Genomic DNA, 25,799 nt, shown 5'->3' with positions numbered 1-25,799 from the left:
AAACCTATAATTGTGTGATGTGAATGATGTGTCACATTACATCTAATTTCTTCATCACTGCTGAATCTTTGGAAATGAAAGTAACAACACAACTGATTAGATATACAAACAAGAACATAAACCGAACACACTGATTTGGAATGCTTAAAGCTTGGAAAACAGATATGAAATAAATTGGAAGATCTAATTAGCAAAATGAATTATGCCCATTTCAAACAACAACACAAATCGAAACAGACAGTGAAGATTGTTCATACCAACAAAATACCAATTTTAAAATATGGTGACAATGAAGTTCAAATCTATTACAACTTTTTTGTCATCACAAATTTTATGGCAGCATACATTACACGCAATGTAAGGATATGTTTGTTAAGCATTACTGATCTAACATTTTGGGAAAGATAGCAGTCTGTTTTTTAATTTAATATTTAGTAAGGAAAAGGGAGTATGGTAGCAAGGGATTAATTTTTGTTGCAAAAAGGATGTTTTATCTTTTAAATAAAAATAAAAATCTGTAAAAAATAACTTTATTTTCTTACAGGTCTTCAAATGAGAGCAACCCATTCGCTTATTTCTTCATTCTTAACAGTCCACAATTAAACAACTAACGATATTCAATATGAACATCGTACAAAGAGTGAAATGACACAGTTCATTATACATTGTTATTTTGTTCTTTTCAATCTCTGTTTGAACAGTGCTACAAATAAATAATCAACGTTCAAGCCGAATAAATTGCACAAATTTTATTAATAGTTTTGTTAATCCCACTGAACCAACTGAGATTTAAATCTTTTAATTCCATGTTCATAATAATAACAGTTGATATGGATTACAGTTGAACATTCGTACCAATTGAATTTCCTGCATTTGATCTTAAAAATTCATAAACGTACATCTGAAAATATGGGGCAAAATTGAGTTCACTGTCTAACATGAAATTTACATTCATTATAAAGTATTACAAGCAACAAGTGAGTCAAATTTTAAAACATAAATTATGAAACTTACACTTCTTACGTTTTATCTCAAATATATTTATCCTATACAAAAGTATTTATTACATTTTTTTACATTTTTACAATTATGTACAAAATGTAATGTCTTTAACATGGTTGCTCATTTCTTTGGTTTAGTCAGCTTATTTAATACACAAATATATATGTACACATTTTTCATGTCACCTGTACAGTGGAAATACCTCATGTTTTTATTGCAAACTGATACATGTGGATGAATATAGTTCAGCAATCATGGAGCTTCATGTGAGAGATTCTGTCAGAAAAATAGCACTGTATCAGAATAAAATAATTTTTCTCATGGTGTGTAGTACTGACTGAAGGGAACTAATCATGCTTCACCAATGTTTTCAATGATCCATTTTATTATTCTTTAATTCATCAGTGCCTGTAACTTAATGAGAACAAGAGTTGTAAACAAAAGTGTCTTGTTTGTAAAATTTAGATTTCCAAAACAAATTCTGTTAACTGAAAGCATTTGCATCTCTGAAGAAAACCAACTCTCCACTGCCTCATTTTCTCTCAGTACATTTCAGAACATCTCATCCTATTTATCACTAAATGTGAGTTGTCACCCCTTGGAGCAATATCCAAGAGTTAAAATGTGCATGACCTGGAAGTTCTTCCATTAAATATATTAACTGAAGCTGGTGTGTTTATCAAATTATGACTGAATATAGTTATACAAGTAATTGAATTATGATGGACGTTCCATATTTAAATGCAAGTGTAAAAAATTTGTAATAGTTTATATAGTTATGAGTTATAAAAACCATAACATCTAAAATTTTTGTATACATCTGATGTATATTACACTTGTTATTGTTTTACATTGCTTACTGCAATTTCCAAAATATCATGAAGCTCTGACATTAACAGCAATTTCACTTAAGCATTCATGACTTTAGTATTCATGCATATTAAGAAGTCTCATTCTCTGTTTACGAAGCAAAAATTTGTTCTTAAACTTGGCCTTTCTTTACGTTAAAAAATACTAGTCACTGCACCCTTTCTTTATGTAAGAGACTCTAGCAGATCGTAACAATGAGAAAAAAATGAATTCCAGTATAATATATTTTCAGTCTCAACAGAGCTATGAAGAGGAGTAACTTTTTAATATCAATGACCTTGTAAGCTAGCACTGCCTTGAAATATGTTTCCTAATGCTGCAGAAAATTTTACTTTTTATGCCTGTTGCACAAATAAATATCAATTAATGAAGTGCAAAGTGAACTAGTTTAGCACTGAGAAACAACTCACTAAAATGAAAAGTTACTGACAGACATAAAACATCACAATAATTCAGGATAAAAGTTCATTTCCACCAGCACTCTTCTGTTCTCATTGAGTTTATAGCAGGAAATGTGATATACACAGAAGCATGTAATCCCTTAGGGGACTCTTTTTTTTAATGGGAAACATCACATACACTTATGGCATTGAGTCAGACCAGTTTCATAAACACTATAAGCATTTCCTTAGCTGTATGACTCTAATAAGAAGGTCTATACTTAACACAGAAGTCCTTTGTATTTATCATTACACTGGATATATCTAAGTGTACCTATAACACACACAGTTACACTGTCTCATGCAGTATTTAAAAGCAATAATATGTAATGAAATAACAGTGCGACATTCACAGAATTTTGTTTTGCACTGCCACACAATTTTTAGAAACTGACTTTGCACATGAAACAGCTATACAATATTTCTGCATGCTCTGGAACAACAATAAAGCTATAGCAAAAACTGGCTGAAAGTTAATACTGGTTAGGAGTCAACAAATTGAAATACCATAAATGTGATGTAAATAAAAATTTTCTTATTTTAAAAAATATAATGATTATATGAAAATTTTGTAACACTTCACTGTAGTCTCATAAAATAGCAATTGGTGTTCTTTTATTAAGTCTCAGAGGAATACTGTATGTCAAAGTATGTGCATTCTGCAATTCTAACCCATTCTTTTTTTCATTTTGATCATCTGGTATGCTATAACATGCAGTTTCTACCAAGAATTTTATACTGCAGTAGCACAGTTTCCTATTCATACCCAGTTTTTGAAAAGAATCTACCTTATAAGAAAAACATTAGGAATTTTTTACAACTGCCCGCTTAGCAAGACTCAGAACAGATATGAAACATGCACTCCTCGAACATTCACACTGTGTGTTAAGAATGCTATTGTAAGATACTATTGGAACACAGGAGGGAAACAAGGACTATCAAATAACACCTAATTCTAACAAAGATGTGGGTATCCACACAAAACAGGAGTATATATATACTTTTGAAATACTTCTGTGTGTTTTAACTGTACTTATGCTATGCAGATAAATTGTCTAGTTATGTGATAATTATTCTCACTGAATTTGGATATGTTAGCATTTCATTTTGAAACAGTTACAGGAACTGTGAAATGTGAGTTGCATGTTACAGAAGTAATATAAAATCATAATTCATTAAATTTAATTAAAGGGCTGATGACACTCTTTGTCACTTGACATTAGTCCACTAAAATTGAGGCAAATACTGTAAATAACAACCTAATTAAATCACAGTGTGTATATGCTAAGAAGTAACACTGCAGCGATCATGGGATATAAGCTACAAGAATCTCCAAAATTAGAGTGCTTAGACAAAGACGAACTGCACTTTTATAAATAATTAACTTGTTCCCATAATTTTTTAATGTCAAAAAAAAACTTCCAAACTGCAGAAATAAAAGTTTTGGTGTTGTTTATTGTTCGTCCATACACTTGCAGCATCTTGGAATCAATATGCCAATTAATCTGACTATTATAATTGTTCTTAAATAAGTTTTTCATACTTACCAGTGAAGACATATATAGGCACACTTGTAGTGAACCAACTATTTATAATTCTAGAAATAGTTCAGTGCAGATCTAGTAAACATTTCTCATAATAAAAGGGCACAGATTTTTGTATTAGTTGTTGATGGTCTCCAGAGCTTTCAAAATATTATTTTCCTTTGTTTTGGAACTTTCATTTGAGGTCTTTTTCAAAATCCTACCCTATGCAACAGACACTTGTCCTTACAGAGTGTCCAATTAATCCAGAGAAGACTACAGTGTGCAAAAACACTGACACAGCAGGAAGACCACAATATCTAGTTTCACAATAAAGGCAATATGATCCTCTGATTGCTGATATGGGTTCAGAAGTAACAGTTTATGGCTTAGTGTCAAGTTATTACATACTAGTAATGATATGACAGTAAAAAAATCTCCAGTTTCTGAATCCAAACAGGTATTTGTAAAACCACCAAGGATTTCTGTAAAAGCAACAGGTGTTCTAGTGCATACAACAATAGCAATATATTAACCTATTTAAGGTTTTCTTACTCAACACAGAACAGCAAAATATTATGTGGTGGTTGATGGTTACTCACTTCTGATGGAATGCAAATGACAAAATTTCAAAATTAAATTAAAACAGGTTGTCATAGTTTATTGATGGTAACATTCAAAATTAGTGATATTTAGTGAGTCTGTGAGCAGAAGGCAACTAAATTGCACTCTCTTTGAGCAAGGAAATTATTGCAATATAATGAAATTTTGAGATCTGTGGACAATGATAACATAATACTGAAACAATCACGGCTCCTTTATAATGGTACACACTGCAGTTCTGTCAGTAATAAGCAGTGGGTATTAAGTAATTACATGGCATGGGTGAATTTCATCACCAACAAAATTAACCTACATGATTTAAAGCGTGAATTTCATGTAAGTTGGCATCACAACTGCAATTCAGTTTTCACTGTCACTGCATTATCTCTTTCATCAGTTCACTGGCACTATTCTTGAAGAGCTGTAAAATAAAAATAAAATCTATTGAAAAATAGATTACTAATTGTAACAAGAGTTGAGCAATAAGATATAGAAAAATTTTAAGGTTATCAGTTGCTCCACTTTTTTATATTTATTAACTTTATAATCAGATCCACATTATTTAGCAATCATGACTGAATGTGTCAGCACTGTATTCTATATCATATAACTTACCAAGAAGTTATTTACAACACTTTTTACCATATATCAGATAAACAAAATTATTTATAACAAGAACATTCACTTGATTCACTATTGAAAAATACTCCAGCACAGTATGACGGTTGCTGTTTCAAGTCCTTCACGGTAATCCTTCTGAATAATCCTGGTCACAGAAACAACACTTCTCAAGGCACTGTGTTGAACATTTTAAGAGTAACCATTGGAAATAATACTGTAGAAGTGATGGTTTTGACTTAGTAAGCTGTGTAAAAATTGTGAAACCACTGATGCCCTCTGCTCTACTTCTCTTTGTGGCACTTTAAACCAATGTGTTATCCATTCATCCATCATTTAAATTTCCCTTATTCTGTGAAGACAGCTATAGCTCCAATTACAGCTTTTGTAAGTATTTGCATTATGCAGAGGTTGCACCACATGTACTAATGTAGGTAATTTTTCCTTATTCTTCAGTCCTGGATAACACGCCTCTTACTAATTGAAAGTAATTCATGTACTTTCAGTCACTGATACATTCCACAGCTACATCTATATCTACTTAGGTACTCAGCAACCCACTGTATGGTGCATCGCGGAGGGTACCCTGTACCACTATTAGTCATTTCCTTTCCTGTTTCACTCGCAAATAGAATGAGGGAAAAACAACTGTCTCTGTATGTGTCCTAATTTCTCATATTTTATCTTCGTGGTCCTTACGTGCAATGTATGTACGTGGCAGTAGAATTGTTCGGCAGTCAGCTTCCAATGCCAGTTTTCTTAAGTTTCTCAATAGAGTTTCTCAAAAAGAACATCGCCTTCCCTCCAGGGATTCCCATTTGAGTTCCTGAAGCATCTCTATAACACTTACATGTCGTTCAAACCTACCAGTAACAAATCTAGCAGCCCATCTCTGATTAGTGTTCTTTTAAATAGAAAGAGGTGACCTATATGCTGCAGCATATAAGATGAAGTCAAAAACTGAACACGCCCAGGATATGGTGGGGCATAATTAGCACACTAAAAATTCCATATAATTAGGTACTATAGACTAGGATAAATGTTAACTGGTGAAGAATAGAGGAATACCCTACAGAAACATTCAGCACCACTGTGCTTACTGAAATGATATACAGAAACTCATCTAGATCTCTCACAAAGCCCAAAAATTTCTGGTCATATGTAAAGGCTATCAGTGGCACCACTGTCAGTGTCCAGAAACTCGTGGACAGCACAGGAACTGAAATTGAAGGTAGCAGGTTTTCAACTGTCCCTTTACTAAAGAACTTACTGTAGCATTGACTTTGTGCAAGAAGAGATGTTAGCATGCTCACATGAATCCGAGGTCGTCTTCCAAGCTGGACAGGACTCAGTGGATGAACATGATAAAATAAACCCCTCAGTGTTCCATCTCTTTTCACACATTTTTCCATAGTCCTTTACCCCAATGCCCTAGGCCCCCAACCCAAGGAATGATGCTATATGTGTCAAAGGGTGTGTATCAAATGGGAAGATATATCATATATCGACCTTCAAGCATATCAGGTGACCTCCCAGAGCAATTAGTCTTACACTGGCATGGGGATCCACTGGTGTTGGCTTGGTATACCCCAAATTCTCGGAGGCCCAAAATGAAAGACGCAGAAACAAATTTAAAAAGCTGAGGGACTTGATGATACCTCAAATTCCCAAACATTGAGAAACTATGCTCACAACAGCATCAGGGGATAGACCAGTCCAAGAAGAGGAAAACATCACTAAGAAGTTGGACCAGATCAAGATCAAAGCCTTGTCTGGGGCAGAGATGAGGAAACTTCTAAGACAATAAAGAGTAAAGAAAGGCAATAAAGAAGAAATGGAGGGAATTAAAGGTCTCGAACATAAGACATCTAAGAAAAGACTGTCTCAGAGGGAAGGGGTTAAACAGAAAACCTCCTACTTCCAAGACATAGACTAAGAGAACGAGGAAGGAGTCTTTCATTCCCACTTCCCAGGAAAACCAGATCAAGGAAAAAGCTGAAACAGGAAACAGATGTATAGTAGTGCAGCTTCAATTTTTATAATAGCAGTAATCCAACAAAGATACTCACTTGTTAGCATCACCTAACAGCTAGAATAACTAGTTCAGATGGTTCTCTTTGAAAAGACTGGGAAAGACACAAGTCGTGGCCAAAAATGCATGAGGATCTATCTGAACAAAGGTGCTCTAATCTTTGCCTATGACGGGATGGGAAAAATAGATTAGCTGAAGGAGATGACGATCACGATACGTCCATGGGAGGAGACAAATTTGCTGGTCAAGGCAGCAGAGGAACTCTTCAAGACTGCAAAGATATAAATCTGGGTTCCCAGACTAATTAAGGATTTTCCTCCAAAGATCCTGTTCAAGAAAATATGGGCGCATAACCAGAAAGTCTCGATAGATGACTGAAGGGTAATTAACAGGAAGGTTTTACCTGATGGCTAAACTATTCTGATTGAAGTCAATGAGAAATTCCTGAAGGTAATACAAGAGTAAGACCTAAAACCGAAAAAAGATTCCCGCAGGTTACTGTCACCGTGACAACCCGATAAAATCCTACTTAAATATCCTACTGGTTGTGGTGAAATAAGAATTAATACACAGGGTGTCCATAGTTAAAGTTCCAGTTTCAAAACACTGTAGGAAGAGAACCTCTGCTGAGAATGATAAACTTGACCTGCATGTTACTGACTCAGGGTGAAATGTCATAGAAAACAAATTAATGTAAATTTAACCAATAGATGGCGCTGTAAGCATCAGAATAAGCACACCAACAGATGTGTGGCATATGGCTGTTCCTCAGTTTGTGTCTGTGATGCCCATCATGACTATCTCCATGAAGGATCATGTACTGCTGGTAAAGCTCCTATACAAGATTGGAAAGTGTGAACCAGTGGCCCTGCAGAAGTTGCAGGCACTCGAGAAAATGAAAAAAAAACCATTGCTCTGATGTCTGCTAAGAATCAGGAGAAAATGATTACAAAATTTGAAAAAACAGGTTCTTTTGAAGTGCTATGTGACAGAGGTGCCCAAACATTAAACATGCCTACAAGCACAGCACATAAAACATTATGACACACCCTGTCTTGCTACCATATAAAATCACCCGTGTGCAGGTGTTGTTTCCTGCTGACCAGCCAGAAAGATGAATTTTCACTCTGGAATTTCTAACTTGCATGGAAGTGGACAATGAACTGCCACAGAACATTCTGCGGACAGATGAAGTCCATTCCCATCTATTAGGACATGTCAATATGCAGAATTGCAAAACATGGGCAACAGAAAATCCACACACACATTAACTGGTACCATTCAATTCTGCAAAACGTATTGTGTGGTGCATGTTAATAGCACCCACTTATTTTAGGGCTGCATTTTCCCAAGGAAATGAGTCCTGCTGTTCCCATTACCTGTACCATCACTTGTACATGCTATGAGAGTCTTTCACACACTGACATCATTCCAACCCTTCAACAGCATGGGTGTGTGGGTAAGACAGCATGGATGTGTGAGCAGGATCATTTTTATGCAAGATGGCGCTTGTCCACACATTGCACAGACAGTGAAGTGGCTGATGCAGATGCATTTCAGAAATGCTAGATTTTATCAGCCATCATTTCCCTACAGCCTCGCCGTACAGATCACCCGATCTTAATCGGAGTGATTTCTGAAAGATGTTGTCTTCAGTGCTCCAATTATGAACGGAACTGAATTGAAGGCATGCACTGAGCAAAGCATTCTGAACATGACCCAAGTCACACTCCAATCTGTTGTGGAACATGCTGTGGTATGAAACAGTGGACAGTACGCTGAACATGTCTTGCCTCAGTCCCATAACAATTAGATATCTCTTCTCAATCATCAATAATATGTTGTTCAAATTTGACTTTACTCTGAGCATTGGTTCTCTTTCTACAGCATTTTGAAACTGGAACTTTAATTATGGACACCCTGTATATCAGCTAGTATGAGTGTTTCACAAATCAGTTAGTATGATTGTTGGTTATGGCAGATCTCAAAACAGTCTTCTAAATGTAGAACAATGTCACACTTTGTAAACTGCACTTTCAGTACTTTTTTATTTTGGGTAGCACACAACACACCTTTCCGTGACATTCTTTCCATCTCAGTTGGGGGTATGTGTATTGAGAGATGAGCCCATGGTTTTGTCTGAAGTCTCATAATGGTGGTACTTGTAGATAGTCACCTGTGAACAGAGTTCTCACGTAACTGTGCACACTCTAGTGGTCTCTGTAAACCATCCTTATCCCCAGCAATGAAATACTCTCTGCACCTTCTTGATTGTTTACTAAAATCAGATACCCAATGATAAGCACGGCCTGTGCATCATTTTACGATACAATTAAGAGCCAGCTATTAGCCAGAAACTGAACTTCATGGATTCATATAATGAAGCAATCATCTGCAAGCTGAGCTTATCATACAATTTAAATGTTATAGCAACTTTATGTGACTACAGTTCGTCATTTTATGCGACTGGGTTAAGTATATCAGGAGTGACAAATGGAGACAAGCTGGTCACTGGAAGTGTTGCAGATAAACCTGCAACATAGTAAGGGGACAACTCCTGGAGGTAACCTGATTTATGTGAGAAATCTAAACACCCCTGGAACATTCTTCCACATTAAAAATGAAATTACATTCATGCTGATGGCAATTTTTTGTTCCAGGTACTTAGTGACCACCAGGATGAAGCCACTTGAGGAAGGAAATTTGTACTGGCCTCGACTTGCCTTCCATATGAGGTCAATGTTACTCATTCCTATGAAGTGAGGAGACTGGTTGGCACAACTGCTTGTTGACTGTGATGCCCACAACCTGGTTTGGAAAGTAGTGGCACTAACAGTACAGGTTAGCATCTATTTCAATATCTACTGGAGACCAATATACAGGTCTTGAATAGGGGTAAGCAAACTACTTTCAAGAAGAGAAGAAGGGAAGAAGGAAATGACATAATATTTTGTTCCACCTTCATGGGTAGCCACGTCAAACAGTGGCATGCGGAGATGAAGCCATCCTTATCTGACACATGTACACTCCTGGAAATGGAAAAAAGAACACATTGACACCGGTGTGTCAGACCAACCACACTTGCTACGGACACTGCGAGAGGGCTGTACAAGCAATGATCACACGCACGGCACAGCGGACACACCAGGAACCGCGGTGTTGGCCATCGAATGGCGCTAGCTGCGCAGCATTTGTGCACCGCCGCCGTCAGTGTCAGCCAGTTTGCCGTGGCATACGGAGCTCCATCGCAGTCTTTAACACTGGTAGCATGCCGCGACAGCGTGGACGTGAACCGTATGTGCAGTTGACGGACTTTGAGCGAGGGCGTATAGTGGGCATGCGGGAGGCCGGGTGGACGTACCGCCGAATTGCTCAACACGTGGGGCGTGAGGTCTCCACAGTACATCGATGTTGTCGCCAGTGGTCGGCGGAAGGTGCACGTGCCCGTCGACCTGGGACCGGACCGCAGCGACGCACGGATGCACGCCAAGACCGTAGGATCCTACGCAGTGCCGTAGAGGACCGCACCGCCACTTCCCAGCAAATTAGGGACACTGTTGCTCCTGGGGTATCGGCGAGGACCATTTGCAACCGTCTCCATGAAGCTGGGCTACGGTCCCGCTCACCGTTAGGCCGTCTTCCGCTCACGCCCCAACATCGTGCAGCCCGCCTCCAGTGGTGTCGCGACAGGCGTGAATGGAGGGACGAATGGAGACGTGTCGTCTTCAGCGATGAGAGTCGCTTCTGCCTTGGTGCCAATGATGGTCGTATGCGTGTTTGGCGCCGTGCAGGTGAGCGCCACAATCAGGACTGCATACGACCGAGGCACACAGGGCCAACACCCGGCATCATGGTGTGGGGAGCGATCTCCTACACTGGCCGTACACCACTGGTGATCGTCGAGGGGACACTGAATAGTGCACGGTACATCCAAACCGTCATCGAACCCATCGTTCTACCATTCCTAGACTGGCAAGGGAACTTGCTGTTCCAACAGGACAATGCACGTCCGCATGTATCCCGTGCCACCCAACGTGCTCTAGAAGGTGTAAGTCAACTACCCTGGCCAGCAAGATCTCCGGATCTGTCCCCCATTGAGCATGTTTGGGACTGGATGAAGCGTCGTCTCATGCGGTCTGCACGTCCAGCATGAACGCTGGTCCAACTGAGGCGCCAGGTGGAAATGGCATGGCAAGCCGTTCCACAGGACTACATCCAGCATCTCTACGATCGTCTCCATGGGAGAATAGCAGCCTGCATTGCTGCGAAAGGTGGATATACACTGTACTAGTGCCGACATTGTGCATGCTCTGTTGCCTGTGCCTATGTGCCTGTGGTTCTGTCAATGTGATCATGTAATGTATCTGATCCCAGGAATGTGTCAATAAAGTTTCCCCTTCCTGGGACAATGAATTCACGGTGTTCTTATTTCAATTTCCAGGAGTGTATATTACGTTTAGGGTTGAAATGAGCACTAAGCAGACCATGGCCAATAAGAATCTTGGGAAAACAGATTGGAGCTTGTATAGGAAAGACCTAAGCTCACACCAAAACCAGTAGATTTACAGGAAATGGAAGATGAAGTGAACTTGCCACCAAGACCTAACACTTAGAAAACTGTCCTATCACCAAGGAGAGCACAAACAGTAATGTACCTAGGTGGAACAATAATTTAAGCTACAAAGGCCCTTGACAAATATAATCTTGCTATTAAGCAAGCAAAACAATCATCCTAGAAGGTATCCTGTGAGGAGGTGCAAGGTACAGCTGTCATGGCCAGACTTCACAAAATCCTCATAAGAATACCAACAAATCCATGAGGTACACAAAGAAATGAGGATGGCAGGTACACAAGGACAGTGCATGAGATGCTGGAGGTGCTTGTAAAGACTCACTTCCTTTGATGCACTCTGGCAGATGATACATACCAAGATTCGGTTGCAGTGAGGTACTCGTTCACCAGTAACCAATAGGAGAACTGGCAGTCTGTCAAAGTATGTGTTGGCTTCAAGAAAATCCAGTGGGTGTTGGGAATGTTTCAATCGGGTTTAAATCATAAGTCGCCAGGCACATATGGAATTTTTTCAGCTCTATTGCAACAAGCAGGAGAGGTATTAATCAGCCTCCTATGCTGTTTGTTTGAAGTCGGTCTAGCAGCCAGTGTCATTCCTAATGTTTGGATAGAAAAGATTGTTCTCGTTCTGAAGCAAGGGAGAACTGATCATACCAAGACTAAGAATATGAGACCAATCAATCTGTCTTACTTTCCACGAAAGACATTAGGAAAACTGGTTAATGTACATGTTAGGCAAAGTGTGTTAACTGAAGTACCTCTGCATGAAAATCAACATGAATATCAACCAGATAAGTGACACAAAAGAGCACTTCACTAATTTGCTGAAAAGGTAGAAAAAGCTCTACACTTTCAGGGATTATTTTTTCCTAGGTCAAGAGAGGCCTTTTAGCAATACAATCTTCAAAATCATGGTTAGAGCTGCGGAAGAGCATAGCATTAAGACCACTGTAAGCAGGTGGAGTAAGACCATGCTGAGTAGACAAAAGCTAGAAACACATCATGATGGGTGTAAAAATGCAATAAGGACCACCAGAGAATGCCCACTAGTGTGGACCTAGTGGTGAATGAACTCATTAAAGAGTCAATTGTTAGAGCTTACTTTTTCCAAGGATATGTGTATCATTCAGCCATAGCAATACTTGTCAAATTTGAAAGTACCATAGAGCAATAGCACAATACACTCTGAACGTCAAGAAAAAGAGGCGTAAAAACAGGATCTAAGGATCAGTCGCAGGAAATCTGTTGTTGTAACATCATGATGAAGCATATCCAGTTCTTCAATTCAATTCAACCAACAGAGGGGATAGTGAAATATCTAGGGATAACCCTGTATGTGAAACTAAAATGAACCCTTCACATAAGAAATATAAGTTGCAAGTCAAAAGGTGCTCTCATGTGCACTATAAGTGTCTTGGGGGGGGGGGGAATTAGGTTTAACTCCCAGGAGGACATACACTCCTGGAAATTGAAATAAGAACACCGTGAATTCATTGTCCCAGGAAGGGGAAACTTTATTGACACATTCCTGGGGTCAGATACATCACATGATCACACTGACAGAACCACAGGCACATAGACACAGGCAACAGAGCATGCACAATGTCGGCACTAGTACAGTGTATATCCACCTTTCGCAGCAATGCAGGCTGCTATTCTCCCATGGAGACGATCGTAGAGATGCTGGATGTAGTCCTGTGGAACGGCTTGCCATGCCATTTCCACCTGGCGCCTCAGTTGGACCAGCGTTCGTGCTGGACGTGCAGACCACGTGAGACGACGCTTCATCCAGTCCCAAACATGCTCAATGGGGGACAGATCCGGAGATCTTGCTGGCCAGGGTAGTTGACTTACACCTTCTAGAGCACGTTGGGTGGCACGAGATACATGCGGACGTGCATTGTCCTGTTGGAACAGCAAGTTCCCTTGCCGGTCTAGGAATCGTAGAACGATGGGTTCGATGACGGTTTGGATGTACCGTGCACTATTCAGTGTCCCCTCGACGATCACCAGTGGTGTACGGCCAGTGTAGGAGATCGCTCCCCACACAATGATGCCGGGTGTTGGCCCTGTGTGCCTCGGTCGTATGCAGTCCTGATTGTGGCGCTCACCTGCACGGCGCTAAACACGCATACGACCATCATTGGCACCAAGGCAGAAGCGACTCTCATCGCTGAAGACGACACGTCTCCATTCGTCCCTCCATTCACGCCTGTCGCGACACCACTGGAGGCGGGCTGCACGATGTTGGGGCGTGAGCGGAAGACGGCCTAACGGTGTGCGGGACCGTAGCCCAGCTTCATGGAGACGGTTGCGAATGGTCCTCGCCGATACCCCAGGAGCAACAGTGTCCCTAATTTGCTGGGAAGTGGCGGTGCGGTCCCTTACGGCACTGCGTAGGATCCTACGGTCTTGGCGTGCATCCGTGCGTCGCTGCGGTCCGGTCCCAGGTCGACGGGCACGTGCACCTTCCGCCGACCACTGGCGACAACATCGATGTACTGTGGAGACCTCACGCCCCACGTGTTGAGCAATTCGGCGGTACGTCCACCCGGCCTCCCGCATGCCCACTATACGCCCTCGCTCAAAGTCCGTCAACTGCACATACGGTTCACGTCCACACTGTCGCGGCATGCTACCAGTGTTAAAGACTGCGATGGAGCTCCGTATGCCACGGCAAACCGGCTGACACTGACGGCGGTGGTGCACAAATGCTGCGCAGCTAGCGCCATTCGACGGCCAACACCGCGGTTCCTGGTGTGTCCGCTGTGCCGTGCGTGTGATCATTGCTTGTACAGCCCTCTCGCAGTGTCCGGAGCAAGTATGGTGGGTCTGACACACCGGTGTCAATGTGTTCTTTTTTCCGTTTCTAGGAGTGTATTAAACATACACCCATGCTATAAGATGTATGGTAACTTATGGGGCTAAAATACAGTGAAATAAAGTAGAAAAGAATGTGGCTGCTATGGAGCTTGAAAAGGTGCAGAGATTGGTTTTTTGTAGCGTAACAGGCAGAATTAACAGCACCCCACTGATGGGACGGAGACCCTGCTGGAAATGCCCACATTACACCCATGGGTTACAATTGAGGCAGTGGCTGGGGAATATATGTTAAAAACTGGAAATCTTTAGAATATCCAGAACCATATTCAAGTATAATGAATCAGGTAAAAATATAGAAATGATCAGGGGAATGATGGCTGACTATACAATAGCTTTCAGCTGCTTCAATAAATATTTCAGTGTAATAACTGGAAGTAGGGAACAGTGGAAGAATGAATCAGGATACTATTCAGGTGACAAAGTCTGGTTTACTGATGAGTTGAAAACAGACAAAGGTGCTGGGACTGGCGTGTACAGGGTACAGCCTAAGCCAGGGAGCTGGCTATAGTATTCCAGGTGGAGATATTTGCTATCAGGGTGTACACAGAGAAGAATCTACACAGGTGCTGTAAGGATAGAAGCATCTACATTTATTCAGCCAGCCAAGCAGCCCTGAAATCTCTAACAGCTGCTGCAACGAGATCATAAGTTATTGCAGAATTCCAGAAATCCCTTGTGACACTAGGGACAAGGAAAAGGGTAAACGTGCTGATGGTCCCTGCTTATTCAGATATCACTGGTAATGTAAAAGCTGATAGGCTACCCAGCTCAGGGGTGATGATCCCATTTGTTAGACCAGATAATTTAAGTGGTGATAAAACCTAAACTACATGAATGGATAAGAAGGGAGCAAAAGAACTTTGGATTAAGGCCCAAAAACAGAAACATGGCACAACCTAATGATGCTGAAACTGTGTTTAAAAAGAAGTTCTGCAATCACGGGTTTGAAGAGGAGGCAGATTAAACTCATGGTAAGTTTAAGGAATGGCCATGGGAACTTCCAGAAACATTCATACAGAGTAGGAAATGAGAAAGAAGCCCCAAAGGAGAGACTATGAGGTGAGGGACATGAAACAGCATCACATACACAAAATGTTTCGTCACTAATTCCTGAAGAAATTGTGTGTGGTAAAGGGTCTCCTACTACTCTTCAAGGGTACTGGAAGTCATTACTAGAATGGCAGAGAGAGAGCTTGCACAATAAACTTAGTTTATTTAGTGCTGGCAGCTGGGGGGTAAATCCACTGTTGTTTTCTCTCTCTGATTAAATAAAAATCAAATCAATTGAAAGAAAGATACTGATGTACTGCTGAAGTGTACTTCTTACATCACTGCAAAGATGAATGATACAGATATTAATGTTGGTTGTGTTCAGAAACAGCTAAAATTGTTAAAATTAAACCAGGCTCCAGGCTCCGAGGGGGTTCCCATCAGATCCTGGAATGTGTGGCTGGATTAGCTCTCATTTTAATCATAACATACTGTAGACCCCTTCAACAAGACACTGGAGAAAGATAACAGAAGTGATCCAATAAAATATTGTGTTATTAACGTACATCTGTTTTTTGCCCCAAAACATATTCTGATTTCAGACTCCATGAAGCATCTCAACTAAAATGACCACCTTCATGCCAACCAGCATAGATTCCAAAAACACTAATTGAGCTAAACCCAACTTTTGGTTTTTCTCACATGACATCCTGAAGGACACGGATCACGGAAATTTAGTACATACACTATTTCTTGACTTTCAAAATGCACATGACTCGGTATCACATCAAAGTTTATTAACAAAATTATGATTATATGCAGTGTCAAAACATCATTTGTGACTGAATTAGGACTTCTTGGTAAGCATGATGCAGCAGATTATCTTGGATGAAGAGCCCAATAAAAGTAGAGGTAATTTCATGTGTGCTCCAGGAAAATAGTAATTGAAACCTCAGACTTCTCATAAATAATGCTGTTATCCACATTGAAGTGCTGTCCGAAAAAAGCTGCAGAAATGTTACATCAGATCTTAAGATTTCAGAATCTTTCGATTATTGGTCAGTTGCTTTAAATGTACAGAAATATAAAATCACGTACTTCAGAGAGAGAGAGAGAGAGAGAGAGAGAGAGAGAGAGAGAGAGAGAGAGAGAGAGAGAGAGAGAAAAAAAAAGAAAAAAAAAATAGAAAAAAAAACCTATTATCATATGACTGAAATATTGATGACTCTCAATTAGAATTAGTACACTCATAAAAACAAATTATGGTGGCATGAATGGTGGCACACTTGTTTAACTCACAGGAGAGCATAACAGAAATGTTGAAAAACCTGAATTTGCAGACTCTTGAAGACAGATAGCAAAATATTCCACAGAAATCTGCTTACAGACTTTCAAGAATCAGTAACCAGCGAGAAATCGAGAGATGTTCTTCAGGCGCCTATGTATCATTCCCGGTAAATTACAGCATGCATAGACTCATTTCAGAAGTCATTCTTCCCATGCTCCTAAGTACCATGCTAAGTGCATGCACTTCAAAATGGTTTGAAGAGTATGCAGGATGATTCCATGATGATGCTACAAACATTCAGGAATGATGGAGAAGGCTGAATGTATCAATTTGAGGTAAGGGCTCTGGTCTGAAAACGACCAAACTGAAAGTTACAGGCGAAAATCATTCTGATATCTCTGACAATGCAATACATGTGCAAGTACTGTTGTGGCTAAGATTGTTGGGTAGGAAACTTTCATAGGTGGTAGTATTGACCAAAACAAGAAAAAGATGTTCAGATGTGTGTGAAATCCATGGGACTTAACTACTAAGATCATCAATCCCTAAGCTTACACACTACTTAACCTAAATTATCCTAAGAACAAACACACACACCCATGCCCGAGGGAGGACTCTAGTCTAGTAAACATGGACTCTAAAACGCATACCTCAAGAGCTATGAGTACGTGTTCACCTTCGGTAGTGTGAAACACATGTGTTTTACTGCAAGCTCTTTGGTTTCTGAACATCTGGAGGTAGTAGTACAGACCATAAACAAGAAAAAAAGTTCAGTAAATACGGGCCCTAGAATGCATACATAATGAGCTATGACCACTCATTCATTAATGCTATTTTGAAACATACACCATGTGATCAAAAGTATCCGGAAACCCCCCAAAAACAAGTTTTTCATATTTGGTGCGTTGTCCTGCCACCTACTGCCAGGTACTCCACATCAGCGACCTTAGTAGTCATTAGATATCATGAGAGAGCAGAATGGGCTGCTCGTGGAACTCATGGACTTCGAACATGGTCAGGTGATCAGGTGTCACTTGTGTCATACGTCTGTATGCAAGATTTCCACACTCCTAAACATTCCTAAGTCCACTCTTTCTGATGTGATAGTGAAGTGGAAATGTGAAGGGACACGTACAGCACAAAAGCCTACAAGCCGACCTGGTCCGTTGACTGATAGAGACCTTCGGCAGTCATAATGTGCAGTACACAGACGTCTATCCAGACCATCACACAGGAATTGCAGACTGCATCAGGATCCACTGCAAGTACTATGACAATTAGGTGAGAGGTGAGAAAACTTTGGTTTCATGGTTGAGCAGCTGCTCATAAGCCATACATCATGCCAGTAAATGCCAAACGACACCTCACTTGGTGTAAGGAGCGTAAACATTGGACGATTAAACAGTGGAAAAAAAGTTGTGTGGAGTGATGAATCATGATACACAATGTGGCAATCCGATGGCAGGGTGTGGGTATGGTGAATGTCCGGTGAACGTCATCTGCCAATGTGTGTAGTGCCAACAGTAAAATTTGGAGGCAGTGGTGTTATGGTACGGTCGTGTTTTTCATGGAGGGGGCTTGCACCCCTTGTTGTTTTGCATGGCACTATCACAGCACAGGCCTACATTGATGTCTTAAGCACCTTCTTGCTTCCCACTGTTGAAAATCAATTCGGGGATGGTGACTGCATCTTTCAATACGGTAGAGCACCTTTTCATAATGCATGGCCTGTGGCTGAGTGGTTACATGACAATAACATCCCTGTAATGGACTGGCCCACACAGAGTCCTGACCATAATCCTACAGAACACCTTTGGGATGTTTTGGAATGCTGACTCCGAGCCAGGCCTCACCAACATTGATACCTGTCCTCAGTGCAGCATTCCATGAAGAATGGGCTGTCATTCACCAAGAAACCTTACAGTACCTGATTGAATGTTTGCCTGCAAGAGTTTAAGCTGTCATCAAGGCTAAGGGTGGGCAAACACCATATTGAATCAGCATTACTGATGGAGGGTGCCACGAACTTGTAAGTCATTTTCAGCCAGGTGTCTGGATACTTTTGATCACATAGTGTACCTCTTCTACTGAACAAGTGCTAACAGCTCTTAAGATAACCATTTTAGAGCCCATGTTTACCACACTTTTTTCATGTTTTCATCTTTAATACCACCTCTGAAAGTTGCCTGCCCTCTAATATTATCAACAACATTGCCGGTGTGTGTATTTCATTGACAGAAATATGACACGTTCGTAACATTTTGACTTGTATCATTTCCACACTGGGATCCCTTACCTCAAATTGATGCATTTACCCTTCTCCATCATCCCTGAAGTTTGTCTAACATCAACACAGAATTACCCTGTATTTGTAAGAGTAAATCTTACACAAATGACAACTTAACAAAATAATTTCTTCATTTAATCAAGGTGACAGCACTGTCTTGTTGCTTTAATCATTCTGTCGTGTCATGGCTGGTCATATGTAACACAAATCATACACAGGGCCAGTTTAAGGCTATTGCAATCACTACAATCATGGGGAGCCCAGAGCTTGGGATGCCCCACCATGAGGCTGTAAATATTTGTTCTTACTTAGTAAAGTATCGTTACCTGTTTTTTATATATATATATATATATATATATATATATATATATATATATATAAATGATATGGTTATAATAAAGGGAAACATTCCACGTAGGAAAAATATATCTAAAAACAAAGATGATGTGACTTACCAAATGAAAGTGCTGGCAGGTCGACAGACACACAAACAAACACAAACATACACACAAAATTCAAGCTTTCGCAACAAACTGTTGCCTCATCAGGAAAGAGGGAAGGAGAGGGAAAGACGAAAGGATGTGGGTTTTAAAACCCACATCCTTTCGTCTTTCCCTCCTGCCAGCACTTTCATTTGGTAAGTCACATCATCTTTGTATATATATACACTCCTGGAAATTGAAAAAAGAACACCGTGAATTCATTGTCCCAGGAAGGGGAAACTTTATTGACACATTCCTGGGGTCAGATACATCACATGATCACACTGACAGAACCACAGGCACATAGACACAGGTAACAGAGCATGCACAATGTCAGCACTAGTACAGTGTATATCCACCTTTCGCAGCAATGCAGGCTGCTATTCTCCCATGGAGACGATCGTAGAGATGCTGGATGTAGTCCTGTGGAACGGCTTGCCATGCCATTTCCACCTGGCGCCTCAGATGGACCAGCGTTCGTGCTGGACGTGCAGACCGCGTGAGACGACGCTTCATCCAGTCCCAAACATGCTCAATGGGGGACAGATCCGGAGATCTTGCTGGCCAGGGTAGTTGACTTACACCTCCTAGAGCACGTTGGGTGGCACGGGATACATGCGGACGTGCATTGTCCTGTTGGAACAGCAAGTTCCCTTGCCGGTCTAGGAATGGTAGAACGATGGGTTCGATGACGGTTTGGATGTACCGTGCACTATTCAGTGTCCCCTCGACGATCACCAGTGGTGTACGGCCAGTGTAGGAGATCGCTCCCCACACCATGATACCGGGTGTTGGCCCTGTGTGCCTCGGTCGTATGCAGTCCTGATTGTGGCGCTCACCTGCACGGCGCCAAACACGCATACGACCATCATTGGCACCAAGGCAGAAGCGACTCTCATCGCTGAAGACGACACGTCTCCATTCGTCCCTCCATTCACGCCTGTCGCGACACCACTGGAGGCGGGCAGCACGATGTTGGGGCGTGAGCGGAAGACGACCTAACGGTGTGTGGGACCGTAGCCCAGCTTCATGGAGACGGTTGCGAATGGTCCTCGCCGATACCCCAGGAGCAACAGTGTCCCTAATTTGCTGGGAAGTGGCGGTGCGGTCCCCTACGGCACTGCGTAGGATCCTACGGTCTTGGCGTGCATCCGTGCGTCGCTGCGGTCCGGTCCCAGGTCGACGGGCACGTGCACCTTCCGCCGACCACTGGCGACAACATCGATGTACTGTGGAGACCTCACGCCCCACGTGTTGAGCAATTCGGCGGTACATCCACCCGGCCTCCCGCATGCCCACTATACGCCCTCGCTCAAAGTCCGTCAACTGCACATACGGTTCACGTCCACGCTGTCGCGGCATGCTACCAGTGTTAAAGACTGCGATGGAGCTCCATATGCCACGGCAAACTGGCTGACACTGACGGCGGCGGTGCACAAATGCTCCGCAGCTAGCGCCATTCGACGGCCAACACCGCGGTTCCTGGTGTGTCCGCTGTGCCGTGCGTGTGATCATTGCTTGTACAGCCCTCTCGCAGTGTCCAGAGCAAGTATGGTGGGTCTGACACACCCGTGTCAATGTGTTCTTTTTTCCATTTCCAGGAGTGTGTGTCTATATATATATATATATATATATATATATATATATATATATATATATATATATATATATATATATATATATATAAAAAAACAAAGATGAGGTGACTTATCGAACGAAAGCGCTGGCAGGTCGATAGACACACAAACGTGGAATGTTTCCCTCTATTATATATATATATATATATATAATTAAAAAAAAGGTTCTTCAAATTTAGAATGTTAACAGGCTCCATTCAAGGCAGTCCCACTCTTGAAAGCACCTTCATTGTCGATTCTATTTTTTCTTAAAGTGGACAGCTATGATGAATACTGTGGCAGTCGTTAGGCCAGTGAACTGACGAAAATAGGGATTTCCACATCTGACCCAGTCAGTTGCTGGCCTGTGCAGAAATACCAGAAGCATTTGATGATGCTGACACTTAATATGCCTTGCCTGCTAGACAAAGTGTGCAGTGTAGGAAAGCAAGCTGTTGGGAATTTCCACTGCTAATCCATTGGTGGGCATGTTTGAGTAAAGGGCCCTAAGGTTTCTGGTATCTTGGTTCAGCAATTAAATCAAGTGTGAAGTATGAATGAAGTCTGTGGTCTGTGTCTGATGCTATCGGAGTCTGTGATTTGTTTTATGCTACAACATAGAATGGGTCATAAATACTTGCTAGTGTCAAAAAAAAAGAAAACGTAGGTGTGACATCCTAAAGAGCAATTGCGGCAAAAAGAGCTCATTAAATAAATTTGTAAACCAAACTGACAGTGTTTAAATGGATGTAGTATGTGATGTGAAAGATTGTAGTGTTACTTAAGCTGCATCAGTTTATGATACTGAAGAATTGCATGTTCATGCAAGCAAGAACTAGTGGCTGATGAAACTGTGGAAATAGCAAATAACAATGTTACTGTGGAAGAAATTGAAGCAAGCCGAGATCTCCAAGACAAAAGAAAATCATCTAAGGAAAGTTACAGCTTTCAAGATGTTCATGATGTTAGTTATCCTGGAGTCTGGCCAGATAGTATAAATGATAATCTAAGAATAAGTGCAATCAAGGAAGGTCCACAAGACATTAGTGAAAAAAAGTCACATTTCCTGTGAATAGCAAGACAGGTAAGTGTGTTACTGTTTTTTGTTGCTTTCATCATCTTTCAAATGATGAAAAAGTTAAACAAACATGGCTAGTATATTTTCGAACAAAAGATGCTGGGTATTGCTTTTGTTGCAAGTTATTCAATTCAAGTGCTGGCACCATCAGAAGAAATGGTTTAAGAGACTGGCAAAGGTTGTCAAAAGTTCTGTCTAACCATGAACTATCCCACAACCATATTACTGAAATGTGCAAGGGGAAAGAGCTTTCACAGAGAATTAAAAACTAAAAATTAATTTCCTGACAATTCAAGATCAAATTGATCAGGAAGAAAAGAGGTGGAAATTGGTTTCGTTAAGTGTATTTTTCATAGTATGCTTCCTTGCCGAAAGAAATCTTCTGTGACACTGAAATGTTGGGAAATTCAGGTAACGGAAACTATTTAGAGAAAGTAAAATTAATGGCCAAGTTCAATTCTTCATCAAATAATCATATTAACTGTATGGCCTAATTGGAACGTTGGTTACTTATGTAAGTAAGGTAATACAAATATAATAGAGGGAAAAATAGTGGGAAAAATATATCTAAAAACAAAGATGCTGTAACTTACCAAGCAAAAGCGTTGGCATGTTTATAGAGACAAAAAACACAAACACACACAAAAATTTCAAGCTTTTGCAACCCACGGTTGCTTCATCAGGAAAGAGGGAAGGAGAGGGAAAGACGAAAGGATGTGGGTTTTAAGGGAGAGGGTAAAGGAGTCATTCCAATCCCGGGAGCGGAAAGACTTACCTTAGGGGGTATATGTGCAGATGGATATGTGTGTGTGTGCGAGTGTATACTTGTCCTTTTGTCTTTCTGCTCCCGGGATTGGAATGACTCCTTACCCTCTCCCTTAAAACCCACATCCTTTCGTCTTTCCCTCTCCTTCCCTCTTTCCTGGTGAAGCAACCGTGGGTTGCGAAAGCTTGGAATTTGCGTGTGTGTTTGTGTTTTTTGTCTCAATCAACATGCCAACGCTTTTGTTTGGTAAGTTACAGCATCTTTGTTTTTAGATATAAGGTCGTACAAAATTAAATCATTACCATAATTTCTGATGAGAGTATCTATCATGAAAGACACCATACTCAAGTCACAAGTAACAATTAAATATGGTTTTAAGAGTGGTAGATGTGTTTTCCAAACCAACTGAAATTAGAAATTGTTATTTCAGATACTACATAACTTGACATACTGGTTGCAGATGGTAGGGGGACAATCTTATGACAACAGGAGCAACAAGAAGGGCAAGGAAGAAGAGTAGAAGAGTGATACTCAACCTTGTACCATAAAAAAAAAACCAAGAGCTCATTATATCCCTTGCTGTGCTCATAGCTTGAACTTGGTTGTTAGCAAAACAGTTAAATCATCTATAATTGTGCTACATTGTTTTGGTGTGGTTCAAACATTGTTCACATTATTTTCTGCCTCTGTGAAGTGCTGGAAAGCATTCATGAATCTAAATCTGAGTCTGAACTCTCTGTATGATGCAGGATGGGCAAGATGGGAGGATAGGATTGAAAGTATTGAGGTTGTAAGATCTGAGCTTAATAACAGAAGACTTGCGTTAACAGACTTAAAGAACAAATGCAAAAATGATCCATTGTGTTTCAGTGAAGTATCTATTTTCTTGAAAGAAACCTCAAAATTTAAGTTTTCTTTGTGTGCTGTGATAGACATAATATCCTTTGCCATGTCAACAGAATCAGTAAAGCAGTTCAGCAAGAAGGAATGTAGTTAGACACTAGAGTAAAATTATAAAATCAACAGTTAGTGTTACTGACCATATAGCGGAGATGCTCAGTCGCAGATAGGCACAACAAAAAGATTCTCACAATTATAACTTTTGGCCATTCAAGGCCTTCGTCAACAATAGACAAACACATATGCATGTGCACACACACACACACACACACACACACACACACACACACACACACACAACTATAACACACGACTGCAGCCTCGTGCAACTGAAACCTGAAACCACATTGTTACATTCCATCCTGGATTTTCGATTGTTTGACTAGTGTTACTGAAGAATATAGAACTGACGGGTTTGAAAAGGCTAAGAGAAAAGTGGAGGAATTTGTTGCATCTTTAACAGAATCTAGATCTACAACTACACTCCTGGAAATAGAAATAAGAACACCGTGAATTCATTGTCCCAGGAAGGGGAAACTTTATTGACACATTCCTGGGGTCAGATACATCACATGATCACACTGACAGAACCGCAGGCACATAGACACAGGCAACAGAGCATGCACAATGTCGGCACTAGTACAGTGTATATCCACCTTTCGCAGCAATGCAGGCTGCTATTCTCCCATGGAGACGATCGTAGAGATGCTGGATGTAGTCCTGTGGAACGGATTGCCGTGCCATTTTCACCTGGCGCCTCAGTTGGACCAGCGTTCGTGCTGGACGTGCAGACCGCGTGAGACGACGCTTCATCCAGTCCCAAACATGCTCAATGGGGGACAGATCCGGAGATCTTGCTGGCCAGGGTAGTTGACTTACACCTTCTAGAGCACGTTGGGTGGCACGGGATACATGCGGACGTACATTGTCCTGTTGGAACAGCAAGTTCCCTTGCCGGTCTAGGAATGGTAGAACGATGGGTTCGGTGACGGTTTGGATGTACCGTGCACTATTCAGTGTCCCCTCGACGATCACCAGTGGTGTACGGCCAGTGTAGGAGATCGCTCCCCACACCATGATGCCGGGTGTTGGCCCTGTGTGCCTCGGTCGTATGCAGTCCTGATTGTGACGCTCACCTGCACGGCGCCAAACACGCATATGACCATCATTGGCACCAAGGCAGAAGCGACTCTCATCGCTGAAGACGACACGTCTCCATTCGTCCCTCCATTCACGCCTGTCACGACACCACTGGAGGCGGGCTGCACGATGTTGGGGTGTGAGCGGAAGACGGCCTAACGGTGTGCGGGACCGTAGCCCAGCTTCATGGAGACGGTTGCGAATGGTCCTCGCCGATACCCCAGGAGCAACAGTGTCCCTAATTTGCTGGGAAGTGGCGGTGCGGGCCCCTACGGCACTGCGTAGGATCCTACGGTCTTGGCGTGCGGGTCGGTCCCAGGTCGACGGGCACGTGCACCTTCCGCCGACCACTGGCGACAACATCGATGTGCTGTGGAGACCTCACGCCCCACGTGTTGAGCAATTCGGCGGTACGTCCACCCGGCCTCCCGCAAGCCCACTATACGCCCTCACTCAAAGTCTGTCAACTGCACATACGGTTCACGTCCACGCTGTCGCGGCATGCTACCAGTGTTAAAGACTGCGATGGAGCTCCGTATGCCACGGCAAACCGGCTGACACTGACGGCGGCGGTGCACAAATGCTGCGCAGCTAGCGCCATTCGACGGCCAACACCGCGGTTCCTGGTGTGTCCGCTGTGCCGCGCATGTGATCATTGCTTGTACAGCCCTCTCGCAGCGTCCGGAGCAAGTATGGTGGGTCTGACAC

General features: G+C 41.6%; 1 protein-coding gene across 1 annotated transcript in view; it reads right to left on the bottom strand.

The window, feature by feature from the left end:
• Nucleotides 1-531: 531 nt before the first annotated feature.
• LOC124612571 (protein disabled) overlaps nucleotides 532-25,799 on the bottom strand; it is an 89,440-nt gene continuing 64,172 nt past the window's right edge. The window contains exon 7 of the mRNA XM_047140856.1: nucleotides 532-4,859. The gene's annotated coding sequence lies outside the window, so the exon portion shown is untranslated. The remainder of the gene's footprint in view (nucleotides 4,860-25,799) is intronic.

Source organism: Schistocerca americana, chromosome 4 (assembly GCF_021461395.2).
Source record: "Schistocerca americana isolate TAMUIC-IGC-003095 chromosome 4, iqSchAmer2.1, whole genome shotgun sequence".
NCBI classification, from domain to species: Eukaryota; Metazoa; Arthropoda; class Insecta; order Orthoptera; family Acrididae; genus Schistocerca; species Schistocerca americana.
This window is presented reverse-complemented; position numbering and strand designations above follow the sequence as displayed.